The 18,307-nt window shown below is 47.3% G+C and overlaps 1 long non-coding RNA gene across 1 annotated transcript; it reads left to right on the plus strand.

Moving 5' to 3' along the window:
• Positions 1 to 15,545: 15,545 nt before the first annotated feature.
• Positions 15,546 to 17,850, plus strand: LOC123040062 (uncharacterized). The gene is made up of 3 exons (XR_006418044.1): positions 15,546 to 15,619; positions 17,344 to 17,410; positions 17,594 to 17,850. It is a non-coding gene; the product is annotated as an uncharacterized lncRNA (long non-coding RNA).
• The last annotated feature ends 457 nt before the right edge of the window (positions 17,851 to 18,307 follow it).

Genomic DNA, 18,307 nt, shown 5'->3' on the forward strand with positions numbered 1-18,307 from the left:
GGAGAGGCCATGCCTGGGAGCTACTTCGGCCTCGTGTGACGGTTGGTGGATGTGTGCCCCTGGGTGGAGGTTATCAAGCGCTCCGCCTGTATTGAAGGTGCTCGTCGGGCCCTTGCCCGCGCAAAGGTGCACTGGGGCAAGCTGGATGCGGAGAAGCTAATCACTGACGCGCCACCAGCGGGCAAGGAATATCGTACGCCCGAGATGTACTATAAGACTGTCCTGAAGGGTGCCCGCAAGATTGCGGATGAGTGCCCCAGGGATGTAATTATTGAGTAAATTCGCAATGTGTTATCCTGTGCGCTGAAACCTTTGTTCATATGCGCTAAGCAATGCTTGTTAATTTAAAATATTACCTTCTGTGCGGCCATTTATTAAATCTGAGAGATGGCAAGTCGTCGGCTTTAGCCCCCATGCCACGAGTGCTGGGGTGTTCGGGATAAACTTGAGCACTCTTGTTCCCATTTTTGGGTCCATCTAGGGAGGCGCTCAACACAACGAACAAGGCAACCGGACTTATAGTGCTTGAACACTCTCACTTAGCCATAGAATTCTATAATTTTAAATTTCGGCGAAGCCCCTAGTATTCGGAAGACCGAATTCGGGGCGCTATCCACGCCTTTGTCGGACATTATCCGGTACTTCGCTCGAAGCGGCGTAGGTCTTTAAGGACCCGAAAAGACCTCTCGAACAGCGACCAGTCTCTCGCCTTATCATGACAGTCAGTTTTAGCTTTCTCCACTGAGGCGTTAACCCGGCTCAACCAGGGCGCAATCGCAGTGGTTCTCCCAGTGCTACCTTAGCCAATAGAACGGAACGTAAGGTGCCAAACATGGGAGCCGGGCAAACCCAACTATTGACCCAAGACATGATTCGGAGCCGATTCATATAATGCTATAAGTTCGGGGTGCCGCACTTGTGAAAGTGTGCGGACTTTATCACACCATAATGCGGGGAACATAAGCCCTTGGTGTATTTGGCCGTACCAAAATGTACGGATGCAACATGTCGTAAATGAACATATATATATAAGGAAATGCAATTATGGGCAAAAAGTGCTGCATTTTATTCGAGAAGATTTGCTATGAGTGCGGAATGATACAAATAGTGCGGAAAGCAAGGGATTGGATGAATTAAAGGCGTCTCCCTCCAGGGGTAGGCCGCGGAATGGTGTTTTTAACAAATTTAATGCTCGTAGTGGAGACCACCTGAGTGTTCGTCGCAGCCTTTGTCCCTCCCTGGCTGTTGCATCATGAGTTCGGCAGGTTCACCGCCGGACAGAGTTCTGTATAAAAAAGAGAGAAATAAAAGATAAAAAGAGCGACACACTTGGGAGCCCCTGGTGTGGTCGAACCGCACTCTGGGTCTGTTGTGGTTGTGCCTCTCCCCCTATGCCCATGGTATCCCCAGGGCGTAATTATGTACGCGGAGAGTTTGTCTTACAATTATGCGAGGGCTGGGGTTGAGGCCGCATTGCTACGCATGCTCGGAATGTGCCAGGTGGTCTTGGTTGATGTTGCTCTGGGCGCGTTTGGCCGTGTCCGGTCGTTTAACGGCCGGACTCGAAAATTGCCTTAAAAGGCTGCTCTGTACTTCTGCCACGAGAGCCACTGTATGTTCCTCCGTTCGGAGGGAGCGTTCCGTGTTTCCATTGACCGTGATGACTCCACGAGGGCCTGGCATCTTGAGCTTAAGGTATGCATAATGCGGTACCGCGTTGAATTTTGCGAACGCGGTTCGTCCGAGAAGAGCGTGATAGCCACTGCGGAATGGGACTATGTCGAAGATTAACTCCTCGCTTCGGAAATTATCCGGGGATCCGAAGACCACTTCCAGTGTAACTGAGCCTATACAACTGGCCTCGACACCTGGTATGACGCCTTTGAAGGTTGTCTTTGTAGGTTTAATCCTTGAAGGGTCTATGCCCATCTTTCGCACTGTATCCTGATAAAGCAGGTTCAGGCTACTGCCGCCGTCCATCAGGACTCTCGTGAGGTGAAATCCATCGACGATTGGGTCTAAAACCAATGCGGCGAATCCGCCATGGCGGATACTGGTTGGATGGTCTCTTCAATCGAAAGTGATCGGGCAAGATGACCATGGGTTGAATTTTGGGGCGACTGGCTCCATCGCGTATACGTCCCTTAGTGCACGCTTCCGCTCCCTCTTGGGTATATGCGTTGCGTATATCATGTTTACCGTCCGAACTTGAGGGGGGAATCCCTTTTGTCCTCTGTTGTTCGGCGGCCGGGTCTCTTCCTCGTCATCGCTGTGTAGCCCCTTGTCATTGTTTTCGGCGATTAATTTGCCTGCCTGCTTGAATACCCAACAATCTCTGTTGGTGTGGTTAGCTGGCTTTTCGGGGGTTCCATGTATTTGACAAGAGCGGTCGAGTATTCGGTCCAAATTGGACGGGCCCGGAGTGGTTCTTTTGAATGGCTTCTTCCGTTGACTGGGCTTGGAGCCTCGGAATCCGGCGTTGACTGCCGTATCCTCATTGTTGTCGCCGTTAATGCGGCGTTTGTTTTTGTTTCGACGCGACCTCCCATTGCGGTCCTTGGTATCCGGACTGCCAGCGTTTTTGCTGAGATTGTTGCTGCGAGCTAGCCAGCTATCCTCTCCCGCACAGAAGCGGGTCATGAGTGATGTGAGGGCTGCCATGGATTTCGGCTTTTCCTGTCCTAGGTGCCGGGCCAGCCACTCGTTGCGGATGTTATGTTTGAAGGCAGCAAGGGCCTCTGCATCTGGACAGTCGACGATTTGATTTTTCTTTGTTAAGAACCGTGTCCAGAATTGCCTGGCCGATTCGTCTGGCTGCTGGATTATGTGGCTTAGGTCATCTGCGTCCGGTGGTCGCACATACGTGCCCTGGAAGTTGTCGAGGAATGCGGCTTCCAGGTCTTCCCAGCATCCAATTGACTCTGCGGGTAGGCTGCTGAGCCAATGCCGAGCTGGTCCTTTAAGCTTGAGCGGGAGATATTTGATGGCGTGAAGATCGTCGCCGCGGGCCATATGTATATGGAGGAGATAATCCTCAATCCAAACCGCGGAGTCTGTTGTGCCATCATAGGATTCGATATTAACGGGTTTAAACCCTTCAGGGATTTGATGATCCATTACTTCGTCAATGAAGCATAGTGGGTGCGCGGCGCCTCTGTATTGAGCAATATCGTGACGTAGCTCGAGAGAGCGTTGTCTGCTGTGTTCGGCCCGGCCGGAGTAGTTGTATCCGGCGCGACGGTATTCGTCGTGGGTCTTGGGGGCCCACGTGATCCATAGATAGATCTGGATTGTCTTGCCTTGTCCTCCAATATATCCCGCAAGTCCGGCGCGTTCCCCCGTGGCTTCATGCTTTTTGAGCGGTGCCGGGGTACGGTTTTGGTGGAGGGCTTTCACGCCTCTCTGTCGCGGCCACGAGGTGGTCGGTCTGCCGTATTGTGCGCTGGTGATGCAGGTTTGTACGCTTCCTCCTCTAGTCGGGGGAGCAACTTGCATTTTGGGTAACTTTTGGAGGGGCGTTCGAGTTCATACTCTTCGGCCGCGAGGACCTCGGTCCATCAGTCGGCCAGTAGGTCTTGATCAGCTTGAAGCTGTTGCTGCTTTTTCTTTAGGCTGTTTGCCGTGGCCATTAGCCTGCGTCTGAAATGCTCTTGTTCGACGGGATCCTCAGGCACGACGAATTCGTCGTTGTCGAGGCTTGCCTCGTCTCCGGAGGGAGGTAAGTAATTATCATCCTCGACCTCTTCGTCTGCCGCCCTCTCGTGAGGGCTTGCTTCTGCCTCCTCCTGTGCTGGATCGTGCTGGAGGGGGTTGTCTTCGGCACTCTCTCGGGTGTTATTATCTCCTGTGCCGGAATCTCTATTCTTGCCGTGGCGGGATTTAGAGCGGCGCTGCTGATGTCGGCGCTTGGGCTGTTTCTTTAAGGAATCGGCCTCCGTTGCTTCTTCGCCGTCCCCATCTTTTGGGGTGTCCACCATATATATGTCGTATGACGAGGTGGTCTTCCAGTGTCCTGTAGGCACTGGTTCTTGATAGTCTCCGGCATCGTCGTCCATACCGTCGATGTGTTCGGAGTCGTAGTCGAGTACGTCGGTTAGATCATCGACGGTGGCTACGAAGTGGGTGGTGGGTGGGCTCTGAATTTCTTCGTCGTCCGCGTCCCAACCATCCTGGCCGTAGTTCGGCCAGGGCTCTCCGGATAGCGAGAGATGCTTCAGCGAATTTAAGATATAGCCGAAGGGTGAGTGCTGAAAGATGTCCGCAGCGGTGAATTCCATGATCGGCGCCCAGTCGGATTCGACTGGCAGGGGCGCAGGAGGTTCGGAGTCCGGCAGAGAGTCCGGCACCTCGGAGTCATGAGCTTTATGCGGGACAAGGTAAGTGTTCGGCTCTATCGCCGTAGAAGTTGCAGCTCCCGAGGCGGTGTCCAGCCATCCGTCCTCGATCTGAGCGATCGGCTCCGGACTATGGGTCGGAGCGGATTCGTGTGCGGCCTCCAAGGTGCTGTCCGGCGGCAGAGTTAGGTCGTGCCCATCGTGACAGCGCGGCACGCTCGGCTGTGGCTCAGATCCATCGAAGATCAAGTCCCCGCGGATATCGGCCGTGAAGTTTAGGCTTCCAAACCCGACCTGACGGCCAGGGGCGTAGCTTTCGATCTGCTCCAGATGGCCAAGCGAGTTGGCCCGCAGTGCGAAGCCGCTAAATACGAAGATCTGTCCGGGGAGAAAAGTCTCACCCAGGATTGCGTCGTTGTCGATTGAAGAGGCCATCAAGCCTATCGGTGACGACACAGAGGAGCTCTCAATGAAAGCACCAATGTCGGTGTCAAAACCGGCGGATCTCGGGTAGGGGGTCCCGAACTGTGCGTCTAGGCGGATGGTAACAGGAGACAAGGGACACGATGTTTTACCCAGGTTCGGGCCCTCTTGATGGAGGTAAAACCCTACGTCCTGCTTGATTGATATTGATATTGTGGATGTTTACAAGAGTGGATCTATCACGAGATCAAGGAGGCTAAACCCTAGAAGCTAGCCTATGGTATGATTGTAATGATTGTTGTTGTGTCCTACGGACTAGAGCCATCCGGTTTATATAGACACCGGAGAGGGCTAGGGTTACATAGAGTCGGTTACAATAGTAGGAGATCTACGTATCCGTATCGCCAAGCTTGCCTTCCACGCCAAGGAAAGTCCCATCCGGACACGGGACGAAGTCTTCAATCTTGTATCTTCATAGTCTTGGAGTCCGGTCGATGATGATGATAGTCCGGCCGATGATAGTTCGGCCGATGATGGTAGTCCGGCTATCCGGACACCCCCTAATCCGGGACTCCCTCAGAAGGGTCACCGGAAGCGGAACTGCCCCAAATACTTAGCGGACAAGAAGGCCGGCAACACTAAAGGTATATGTGGTATACATGTAATTGATGTGTACCTTACCAGCACTCGTAGTAACACCTGGGTATTTGATACCGGTGTCGTTGCTCATATTTGTAACTCACAGCAGGAGCTGCGGAATAAGCGGAGACTGGCGAAGGACGAGGTGACGATGCGCGTCGGGAATGGTTCCAAGGTCGATGTGATCGCCGTCGGCACGCTACCTCTACATTTACCTACGGGATTAGTTTTGAACCTCAATAATTGTTATTTAGTGCCAAGTTTGAGCATGAACATTGTATCTGGATCTCGTTTAATGCGAGATGGCTACTCATTTAAATCTGAGAATAATGGTTGTTCTATTTATATGAGAGATATGTTTTATGGTCATGCCCCGATGGTCAATGGTTTATTCTTAATGAATCTCGAACGTAATGTTACACATATTCATAGTGTGAATACCAAAAGATGTAAAGTTGATAACGATAGTCCCACATACTTGTGGCACTGCCGCCTTGGTCACATTGGTGTCAAGCGCATGAAGAAGCTCCATGTTTATGGACTTTTAGAGTCTCTCGATTATGAATCATTGGACACATGCGAACCATGCCTCATGGGCAAAATGACCAAGACTCTGTCCTCCGGAACAATGGAGCAAGCAACCAACTTATTGGAAATCATACATACTGATGTGTGTGGTCCAATGAGCGTTGAGGCTCACGGAGGATATCATTATGTTCTCACTCTCACTGATGACTTAAGTAGATATGGGTATGTCTACTTGATGAAACACAAGTCTGAGACCTTTGAAAAGTTCAAGGAATTTCAGAATGAAGTAGAGAATCAACGTGACCGAAGGATAAAATTCTTGCGATCAGATCGTGGAGGAGAATATTAAAGTCACGAATTTGGTACGCACTTAAGGAAATGTGGAATCGTTTCACAACTCACGCCGCCTGGAACACCTCAGCGTAACGGTGTGTCCGAACGTCGTAATCGCACTCTATTGGATATGGTGCAATCTATGATGTCTCTTACCGATTTACCGCTATCATTTTGGAGATACGCTCTAGAGACAGCTACATTCACTTTAAATAGGGCTCCGTCTAAATCCGTTGAGACGACACCGTATGAATTATGGTTTGGGAAGAAACCTAAGCTGTCGTTTCTAAAAGTTTGGGGATGCGATGCTTATGTCAAGAAACTTCAACCTGAAAATCTCGAACCCAAGTCGAAAAAATGCGTCTTCATAGGATACCCCAAGGAAACCATTGGGTATACCTTCTACCTTAGATCTGAAGGCAAGATCTTTGTTGCCAAGAACGGATCCTTTCTGGAAAAAGAGTTTCTCTCGAAAGGAGTAAGTGGGAGGAAAGTAGAACTCGATGAAGTACTACCTCTTGAACCGGAAAGTAGTGCAGCTCAGGAAAACGTTCCTACGGTGCCTACACCGACTGGAGAGGAAATTCATGATGATCAAGGTACTTCGGATCAAGTTGCTACTGAACTTCGTAGGTCCACAAGGACACGTTCCACACCAGAGTGGTATGGCAACCCTGTCCTAGAAATCATGTTGTTAGACAACGGTGAACCTTCGAACTATGAAGAAGCGATGGCGGGCCCAGATTCCAACAAATGGCTTGAAGCCATGCAATCCGAGATAGAATCCATGTATGAAAACAAAGTATGGACTTTGACAGACTTGCCCGATGATCGGCGAGCGATAGAAAACAAATGGATCTTTAAGAAGAAGACGGACGCAGATGGTAATGTTACCATCTATAAAGCTCGACTTGTCGCTAAGGGTTATCGGCAAGTTCAAGGGGTTGACTACGATGAGACTTTCTCTCCCGTAGCAAAGCTGAAGTACGTCCGAATCATGTTAGCAATTTCCGTATACTATGATTATGAGATATGGCAGATGGACGTCAAAACGGCATTCCTTAACGGCTATCTTAAGGAAGAGCTGTATATGATGCGGCCAGAAGGTTTTGTCGATCCTAAGAATGCTAACAAGGTGTGCAAGCTCCAGCGATCCACTTATGGGCTGGTGCAAGCATCTCGGAGTTGAAACATTCGCTTTGATGAGATGATCAAAGCGTTTGGGTTTATGCAGACTTATGGAGAAGCCTGCGTTTACAAGAAAGTGAGTGGGAGCTCTGTAGCATTTCTCATATTATATGTAGATGACATACTTTTGATGGGAAATGATATAGAACTTTTGGACAGCATTAAGGCCTACTTGAATACGTGTTTTTCAATGAAGGACCTTGGAGAAGCTGCTTACATATTAGGCATCAAGATCTATAGGGATAGATCGAGACGCCCCATAGGTCTTTCACAAAGCACATACCTTGATAAGATATTGAAGAAGTTCAAAATGGATCAGTCCAAGAAAGGGTTCTTGCCTGTATTGCAAGGTGTGAGATTGAGCTTGGCTCAATGCCCGACCACGGCAGAAGATAAAGAAGAGATGAGTGTCATCCCCTATGCCTCAGCCATAGGATCTGTTATGTATGCCATGCTGTGTACCAGAGCTGATGTAAACTTTGCCGTAAGTTTGGTAGGAAGGTACCAAAGTAATCCCGGCAAGGAACACTGGACAACAGTCAAGAATATCCTTAAGTATCTGAAAAGGACAAAGGACATGTTTCTCATCTATGGAGGTGACGAAGAGCTCGTCGTAAAGGGTTACGTCGACGCTAGCTTCGACACAGATCTGGATGACTCTAAGTCACAAACCGGATACGTGTATATGTTGAATCGTGGAGCAGTAAGCTGGTGCAGTTGCAAGCAGAGCGTCGTGGCGGGATCTACATGTGAAGCAGAATACATGGCGGCCTCGGAGGCAGCGCATGAAGCAATATGGATGAAGGAGTTCATCACCGACCTAGGAGTCATACCCAATGCGCCAGTGCCAATCACTCTCTTCTGTGACAACACTGGAGCTATTGCCCTTGCCAAGGAACCCAGGTTTCACAAGAAGACCAGGCACATCAAGCATCATTTCAACTCCATCCGTGAAAATGTTCAAGATGGAGACATAGATATTTGCAAAGTACATACGGATCTGAATGTCGCAGATCCATTGACTAAACCTCTTCCGCGAGCAAAACATGATCAACACCAGAACTCTATGGGTGTTCGATTCATCACAATGTAACTAGATTATTGACTCTAGTGCAAGTGGGAGACTGTTGGAAATATGCCCTAGAGGCAATAATAAAAGGATTATTATTATATTTCCTTGTTCATGATAATTGTCTTTTATTCATGCTATAATTATATTATCCGGAAATCGTAATACACGTGTGAATACATAGACCACAATATGTCCCTAGTGAGCCTCTAGTTGACTAGCTTGTTGATCAACAGATAGTCATGATTTCCTGACTATGGACATTGGATGTCATTGATAACGGGATCACATCATTAGGAGAATGATGTGATGGACAAGACCCAATCCTAAGCATAGCACAAAGATCGTGTAGTTCGTTTGCTAGAGCTTTTCCAATGTCAAGTATCTTTTCCTTAGACCATGAGATCGTGTAACTCCCGGATACCGTAGGAGTGCTTTGGGTGTACCAAACGTCACAACGTAACTGGATGACTATAAAGGTGCACTACAGGTATCTCCGAAAGTGTCTGTTGGGTTGACACGGATCGAGACTGGGATTTGTCACTCCGTATGACGGAGAGGTATCTCTGGGCCCACTCGGTAATGCATCATCATAATGAGCTCAAAGTGACCAAGTGTCTGGTCACGGGATCATGCATTACGGTACGAGTAAAGTGACTTGCCGGTAACGAGATTGAACGAGGTATTGAGATATCGACTATCGAATCTCGGGCAAGTAACGTACCGATTGACAAAGGGAATTGTATACGGGGTTGCTTGAATCCTCGACATCGTGGTTCATCCGATGAGATCATAGAGGAGCATGTGGGAGCCAACATGGGTATCCAGATCCCGCTGTTGGTTATTGACCGGAGAGCCGTCTCGGTCATGTCTACGTGTCTCCCGAACCCGTAGGGTCTACACACTTAAGGTTCGGTGACGCTAGGGTTGTAAAGATATGAGTATGCAGCAAACCGAAAGTTTTTCGGAGTCCCGTATGTGATCCCGGACGCCACGAGGAGTTCCGGAATGGTCCGGAGGTAAAGAATTATATATGGGAAGTCGAGTTTCGGCCATCGGGAAAGTTTCGGGGGTTACCGGTATTGTACCGGGACCACCAGAAGGGTCCCGGGGGTCCACCGGGTGGGGCCACCTATCCCGGAGGGTCCCATGGGCTGAAGTGGGAGGGGAACCGGCCCCTGGTGGGCTGGTGCGCCCTCCCCTGGGCCCCCCTCTGCGCCTAGGGCTGGGAACCCTAGGGGAGGGGGCGCCTCCACTTGCCTTGGGGGGCAAGTCTCCCCCCTTGGCCGCCGCCCCCCCTAGGAGATCCCATCTCCTAGGGCCGGCGCCCCTCCTGGGATCCCTATATAAAGAGGGGGGGTGGGAGGGCAGCCGCATCTAACACCTGGCGCCTTCCTTCCCCCCTTGCTACACCTCTCCCTCCCGTAGTTGCTTGGCGAAGCCCTGCCGGAGCCCTGCTGCATGCACCACCACGCCGTCGTGCTGCTGGATCTTCATCAACCTCTCCTTTCCCCTTGCTGGATCAAGAAGGAGGAGACGTCACGCTGACCGTACGTGTGTTGAACGCGGAGGTGCCGTCCGTTCGGTGCTAGGATCTCCGGTGATTTGGATCATGACGAGAACGACTCCCTCAATCCCGTTCTCTTGAACGCTTCCGCACGTGATCTACAAGGGTATGTAGATGCACTCCTCTCTCTCGTTGCTAGATGAACTCATAGATTGATCTTGGTGAACGTAGGAAATTTTTTATTTTATGCAACGTTCCCCAACACACCCCCCGCTCTCAGCTACCTCGACAATCGGCACAAAGGACTACCGCCTTGCTTGAGCAACCTCGTCGGTTTCAACTGCAGCCATGACTTCCGCGACGCATCGGCCGTTACGACTATGGGGGGTATCCGTCGGCTTGCCTTCGGATTCTTCTCCAGTCTCACCGTCTGCATCGCTAGCGTTGTGACTGCTGGGGGATGTTGAGTATAGTGTTTATTTAGAAAACATAGTATAGCGTTGGATTTATTCTACCTTGCCTTGTACTCCAAGATGACCATGTACTTCTATATATATGCCCACGAGGCTCAAGCAATACAACAACAATTCCATCAATCCCTCTCTCTCCTTCTAACAAAAAATAAGAAATACAATTTCCATTAAGCCTCAAAAAGTGGGTTCACATGGACCCATTTCTGAAACTCCCCCTCCGGGCCCATCATGAAAATCAGCCGCTTGAGTGCCTAATGATATTATGCACAACAACATTGATCCGGCTTGTAATTTAAGATACAGTCCCTACTGTTTTTCTAGAGAACATATATATGCCCTTCATGCTATTATGCCAAAAAAGGCAAGCAAAAAAGACAGAGAGAAGTGAGAAAAGACCCTTTCTATACAATGAAAAGACACTTGTGTCAAAAAGGTAATAAAAAGACAAAGAGAAGCGAGAAAAGGTCATTTCTATACAACAAAAATGCACTTGTGCCAATGCCATAAGAACCCCGACATCTCATATACCAGAAAAAGGAACTTATGCCAAAGGGTGTATATATAACTGTCACCATGCGTGCGTAGCTACCACCATGCATAGGGAATTGCCTCTCTATGCTAAATTTGTCTTGACCAATAACATATGGTATATTCATTTTGTTTGAGAATGTCTTTGGTAATGATGTGGATGCCCATGATGATGGAGTTAGAGCATATTTTCATGTGGACCATTTCTTAGAGGTTGTCATATCAACATTATCGTGGTGGACACGAAGAATGGGAGAACAGACCAACACTATATATTTTGGTAACACAAAGGAGTAAGGAAAAAAAAGAAGCAATAATTCTTCTTATTCACAAACTCAACGTGCAATCGTTACCTAATACACCTGTAGAAATTTATAGTTTTACTAACAAAGTGAGTAAATTATAGGTCATTATTCATATATGAGGTTCATACTCTGAAACAGTTATAATGCGTGAGCCCACCTTCCGCTCAAGGAGCATATGGAGGAAGAATCTGGTCTTGTTGCACAATATCTAGCTGAGCGTTTTATCGATACTACTAAGCGTTCACGTGCAACGCATGCATAATCATAGAAAGAATTTTTTTAGCTTTTTTAGCAGGGTGCCGCTAAATTATACTCATGTACAATAGTCCGTTAATAGTTGACTATAGCCGGCTATAGCCGATTTGAACGACCACCCCTATTTGGCATAGCCCGCAATATAAAACACTGGTTAAGACACAATTATTTCAAATCTTAATTTGTACTACTAAATATAGCTTTTGCAGATATAGTTTTTCCACATGAGTACCATATCTCAATGGACTTCTCAACCATACAGACTTAACAAAAAACACATTACATACCTTAGTCAATTTTATCCCACAGATTGACACTTAAGTACATAGACAACATCTGATCATCGGCTCTAGATTGGTATATACAACAAAATGTGAAAGTAAATTAGACATTGAGTATATTTCACCTATTATAGACACTCGAGCATATGAAACGACTCACACGACTTTGCAGGATAAAATCTATGACATAGCCTGAAAGGTCTACTACAAAAAGAATCCGTGTGACTTGCACCCAAAATGTTGGTGAACATATTTACCATCTTGAGCGCACGTGTAGGTATCATTTTGTAGCTAAATATTTTTTTATCAAAACTTGCCAATGGAGCAGTGTCCATGTCGTTCTAGTTAGATATAATCCAAACTTGCCAACCAATTGTTATTTTCAAGCAAATTATGTACGTTCAATGCACACCTGAAGTAATGAACAAAGATTTACAGTTAAATCCTGTTGGACAGAATGCGCCCACCATAATACAATTCACGCAAGCATCGACACAAAGTCTTCTCGGGTTCTCCGATCCCATTTTATATACCTCGATATCACGGCATCTTCATCTACATATTCACCTCCGTTGGCAATAGTCAACATGATTTTATTCAATGACCATGAGCCGATGTATTTTAATGGAACTGTATATATTGTATATACAACATGGGCAAGTTGACGGAACACTGTTGGCGCCGCTCTTCTTCCTCTCGGCTGACTCTCACAGCTCACAAGTAAAAGATGAACACGGGAATTTTTGGTGCCGAGCTGCCTCACACAGCCGGCCTTTTTCTCCTCTTCTATTCCTTTGTCTCAACTCAAACGACAAGCTTGCATCTCTTATATAGGGGAGAGACTCGCGCACGCACACAGCCCACAGCCACACCGGCCACTACCACTCCCTAGCTACGAGTACGGCCACGTCCAACACTTGCAAAGCCAACGCCTACACAACACCATCTTTCCTAGAATCTCTCTAGGACGTGCATGCATCACCGGCTAACAACTCATGCGTGCATGTAACTAGCTAATCACCAAGGATGTGTTTGGTTGCCGATGCTACGGTTCCATTCAGGTGATCGGTTCGTAGTTTCGTCGGTTGTAAGTTCTTAATCTCGTGTTCCCATTTGAAGCTATTCTGGAAGAATTTTATCAGATTCGTCGCACACGATCAATCATTTGAAAAAAAAATTGACCAGCAGTCTAATCTCGCAGTTCTTCACAACATTCATGTTGTAAGTTTTTGGTTTCGACGATAGTAGCTTCATCTCTCTTGAACAGCAGTCTACTGCACTGACGCCGCCATGTCGAGCTCATCTGTCCTCTGATCCGAGCCCTCCTATTCGTCCCTCTCCACGCCGAAGCACTTCCCCTTGATCTCCTTGCCCGCGTGCTACTACACTAGAGTCGTTTTCGGCGTCGCTCATCTCGGCCTACTCTATGTCGTCCTCCTACTGCACTGATGCTGCAATGGCGCACACACTACTTTCTTGTGTCCTCCGCCTCCGCACAAACTGCAGTTCGCCGCGCCGCCGACGGGGTCGATCATCTTCGCCTCCTCTCTCTCGCCCTACTACACTGGAGTCGTTTTCGGCATCGGTCATCTCGGCCTCCTCTCTCGTCCACTGCACTGACGATACCATGGCGCGAGCACTGCATTCTCCTCCCCTGTCCACTGTCTTTGCGTGAGCACCGCAACTAGTTCGCCGACGGTGTCGCTCGCCGCGCCGCCGACAGGGTCGCTCGTCCACGACTCCATGCTCGTCATGTCAGACACGGCGCCACGGCCACTATCCACCGCAGTCGCCATGGTCCGGCACACACTGCATTTCTTCTCCCACTTCCTCTGCTAGCTCTTAACCCTGTGTGCTAAGTGCAAGTGCTAACTCTTAATCATACCCCATGCGGTCAACCAAACAGCATGTAGTTGCATGCGCCGAGACAATGCAGGCAACTAAACAACCTGCCAAAGTTGATCTCCTAATGCAGGAAGTTCATATGCAGACAACCAAACAACTCGAAGATGTCGCATATGAGGCTGTTTTTCTAGAGCCAGACTGAGTGAAGAAGAGTATGCAACGCAGCTACTGTAGCGCACGGGCATGTACATCAGTTTAGACACCCGGTGTCTATAACATCTGTCCATGTCACTTGTAGACACGATCAGAAACAATGCGTACAACAGCGTGTCTATTTAGCTGGCTATAAGCGCAGGGCAGGTTTGGCTTGAAAAGTGGAGAGTTACTTTATTTCTAGGACATTCTCCGCCCACCATATAGACGGCTGCGCGTACTAAACAGGCCGTCGGATTTGTACGGGATTAGACTGTCGATAATTCAACAGATAGACCAAGACGTTTTTCATTTTCTCTCTCTCCCACATCATCTAAAATCCTACGTAGCCCATGTTACAGACAGCTGACTAGACATTATTATACGTGCCCTAACTTATTCTCTCAGCCCTACGGCCCCACCATATCTAGTTACCTTGCAGGCACATGCAAGGATATCAACACCATGGAAGCATGGACTAGACCTTGCCGCTACAACAAAAACCTACCTTTAGCAACGCAAATCTCACAACGGAGATGACAAATGTGTTGTTTTGGGTTCAGCCTCCCACATCTCCACGAAGGGCTAACCTCCCACCCACCTCCCCTTATTATCTGCACTTCCTTCGTCTACACACACGTAGCCAAGCGAGTAAAAAAATCAAAATAGTTTCTCTCCACCACACACTTCTCCCCTGATTCCTCTCTCAATCTCACCAGAACGTGTGGCCGCCACCTCAGATTCCGGGAAACTACGGCGCCCACGCCGTTGCTCACCGGCCTGCCCCTACCCCCGGTGTTATCCACTGATCCTCTGCCGCCGCGACATCCTCCGCGCCCAGCACCCGCGCCTGCAACAATCCTCGCCGGCACAGGTCGCTGGCATAGCCACAGCGGCTCCGGTTTGTCGGCCCACTGCCACTACAACTCATCACATCCACCATTGACGCCCCCTCCCCTCTTCTTTCTCTCCCCGTTCCCAGCACCATATCTTGTAGGCAACCTAACTCTAGATCAGTGATTGCCTTGCCCAATTGTGTGAGCATCTAACCCTGCATGATGGTGACCAACAGATTCGTGATGCTCGAGGCGATGGCCGCTTTCAGCAGTGGCCCGGTGAGAGAATTAGGATGCCGACCAAGGAGGACCTGGAGGATCCTGACGCTGCCTCGACATTGGCTTCAGGCATATCATGTAATCTCCGAGATTCGTGAATCTCAAGCATGTCATGGCGTCGAGGTTAGTACCACACTTACCTGGCCACTAATAAGATTTGTGTCCACCGTATCTAGTTATTTGTTCCACCTGTATATGGTCATGTGATTGAGTTAATAGTTTGTCAGACACAACATATTTGGGTAACCTGAATGTGTTATGGATTGCGAGTCTGTGGCTTTAATATTCGTACCCAATTTTGTTTTTTCTGATGCAATTTCTATGTGTATGTATTATGAAATTGTCCTACAGATAAGTTTTCAAACTATTGGCAATAGATTTGCAAATAGATAAGCCAATCGTGTTATAATATTTACCTTGCCTTGCCTGATAGTGTGAGGGATTAACCTGCTTTAGTGCACTTGAATGTCAATTACTTGTATCTTCAGAGGCAGATGGATGTGTAATGATTGGTGTTTCGCTACAATCAGGTCCAATGCTATTTCCTGGCGGTGTCCTCCATAACCAGGATCCCCTAATGATGCTCTGCATAATCCTTTTTTTGGTATGTTCAGCCTTTTGCACAATAATATTCTGATTACGGGTTTGGCTCCTCTGCTGTTATGTTGTGACTGTGCAGATGATGTAGCTTCAAAATCTACCGTTCACTCTAATCCAAAGGCTCTCCTTCATCTTCCTCGTTTCTCTCATTAATTAAAAAAAAACACAACACCAGCACAGCCCACGACGGCGTTCCTCAAGCTCCCTGCATCGGCAGACCGGCCAGCCAGATTGTCCACAAGTCCATGTGTTCGTGTTGGTTAAGCCGGCACCAACGCCGCCGCGACGCCAAATGCCAGGAGCTCATGGCTTCTAAAATCACGATGTTATGTTACCGCCGCAGCCATGCTCATGAAGCCCAAACACACAGCGACGGCGATGTCGGAGGTCGAGCGCTTGCCAACCTCCTGTAGGATATGTAGAACAAGGCGTTATGTGGCTACTAAACATGGAGTCACAAGACATGCAGAGTTAGTATTTCTTCGATGCAGAGTTGATTGATCATACAGAGTTGAGCTACTGACCTTTGACGTCCCAGCGCCATGTGTGCCGGCTAAATCAATGTGGCTGTGTGGACAACCTGGCTGGCCGGTCCGCCGATGCAGGGAACTTGAGGAACGTGCGGCGTGTTGGTGTGGTGTTTTTTAATTAATGAGAGAAACAAGGAAGATGAAGGAGAGCCTTTTGATTAGATTGGACGGTGGATTTTGAAGCTACAACACTGGTACAGTGACAACATAATAGCAGAGGAGCCGAACCCTCTGATTACCTATACATGGAGTATTTGGTTGCATTTTCTGCAGAGATTTTGATATTAAAGCCTTATTTCCTGGTAGATGTATTTCATTCCGTACCTCAGATAAAAGACAAGCATTTTATCCTAATGATTAACCAACTATCGTTGAGTTAGGCACATACTCATAAAGCATAACCTTTGTACTACTGTTTGGTTTAACCATTTGCTTCGTAGAATCATATATTAACCGTTCATATGTTGTTCTAGCATGCTCTGAAAAAATATTTAGACATGGTCATATTATGCTTTTGGCAGCCACCAGAAATGGAAAATAAACAACATGAGATTTTTGGGTGAGCTTGAGTGCTTCATGCCATGGCGTGGTATTTTTGCATATGTTGTACAAATCCTCCCAGTGGATTCGAGAATAATATCACAATTGACCACCATCTGCACTACAGTCTATATGGCCGATCAAGTCTGCAAGTAGTTGATCATTTATTTTTATTGGAAGAAATATATGAACTATTCTGGGTTTTTTCGATGTCTTTATGGTGCAATTCACCAATAATTAACTAAGAGTCTGAAGCATTAATCGTTTATATGATGGATCCTGTAGCAAATTTGTATTTGAGTTCATCATGACTTGTATGTTAACTTAACTGAATTGTACAACCGAAATTTCTTTGCATATAACAACAGGAAACTAGTACGAAATTATGTATTATACTAAGGTTCGATTAAGTTTGTATACGTCACCCAGTTAGTTTAGTCGACCATTATTCATTTCTTCTGTATTGTTCATGATCTCATAATGCAAATATCCCAATTTTATTTTGCACCATCTTCACCTATTTTATGTTGTTTCTATTCATTCTACGTACCTGAATCCACAAGAAGTTCAGAATAAGCTACTCATTGCCAGTTCAGATAAGCTATTCATTGCCATCTTCACGTATTTTATTTTGTAAGGTTTTCTTGTATTTGTGCAGAGTTGGTTGCAGACGTACATTATGACCACTTACACATAAGAGTAAGGACCCATCAGCCGCAAGCTAGGTATGATCTGTTCTTATGCTCTCAGCGTGTTTCTTCAATGGGAATGGTTTGGCTCAACACAAACAGATTCATGCAGTTTTCAATTGAGATGTGATATATATTTTCTTCTGAAATACGTACACATGGTAACTATATGCTGATTGTTAGGTTGCTCTACTTATTTTTCTATCTGATACTATACAGAATGAAAGCTAGAAAACATCAACAGTGTCGTGTGGCCTTTCATAACACAAGTTTGCCGGAGCATGCAAGAAGAAAATTGAGAGAGGTGCCGCAAGGTGGAGATCAGAAGGCGGTGTAGGACAAGGGAGGACGCTAGAAATTGCTCAATGGGGTTACTCCCTAATAGTTCCACATTCTGTTGTAGAATTGTCATTTAGGGTCAATGTTTGAGACAGTATGTTTTAGAATAATTACGACTTTGATTGCAAGGTTGAGAATTGGGCAACTAGATAGTTTCACATTTTGTAATCGTTGGATCTTGTTCTTGTAGAGAAACATAGTCATTCAAATATATGAGACCTCTCTGTTTATTATATTGTGGCTTCTATGCACTATCAGCTTGACCTAACAATTTTGGATGGCCATATGCAAAATATCATTAATTATTCATGCTATGTAGCAAAAATCATTTTGTGTAGGGCAGCCACCAACGCAAATGAAGTGTTGCGTGGATGTAGATTTATGCGTTGCTATCTTACAACGCTTATTAGGTCATTTACCAACGGAAGTATATACGTTGTTGTAGACCCTTGCAACGCCACCAACGACAACGCATATTAATCCGTTGGTGTAGACCTTAGCATCGCTTATATGGACATACAACAACGCATTGATGCGTTGCTGAAGGGGGGTTCCTAGATCACCCGGCTTAACCTGTACCGCAGCCGTCACGCA

Source organism: Triticum aestivum, chromosome 2B, assembly GCF_018294505.1.
Source record: "Triticum aestivum cultivar Chinese Spring chromosome 2B, IWGSC CS RefSeq v2.1, whole genome shotgun sequence".
Taxonomy (NCBI): domain Eukaryota; kingdom Viridiplantae; phylum Streptophyta; class Magnoliopsida; order Poales; family Poaceae; genus Triticum; species Triticum aestivum.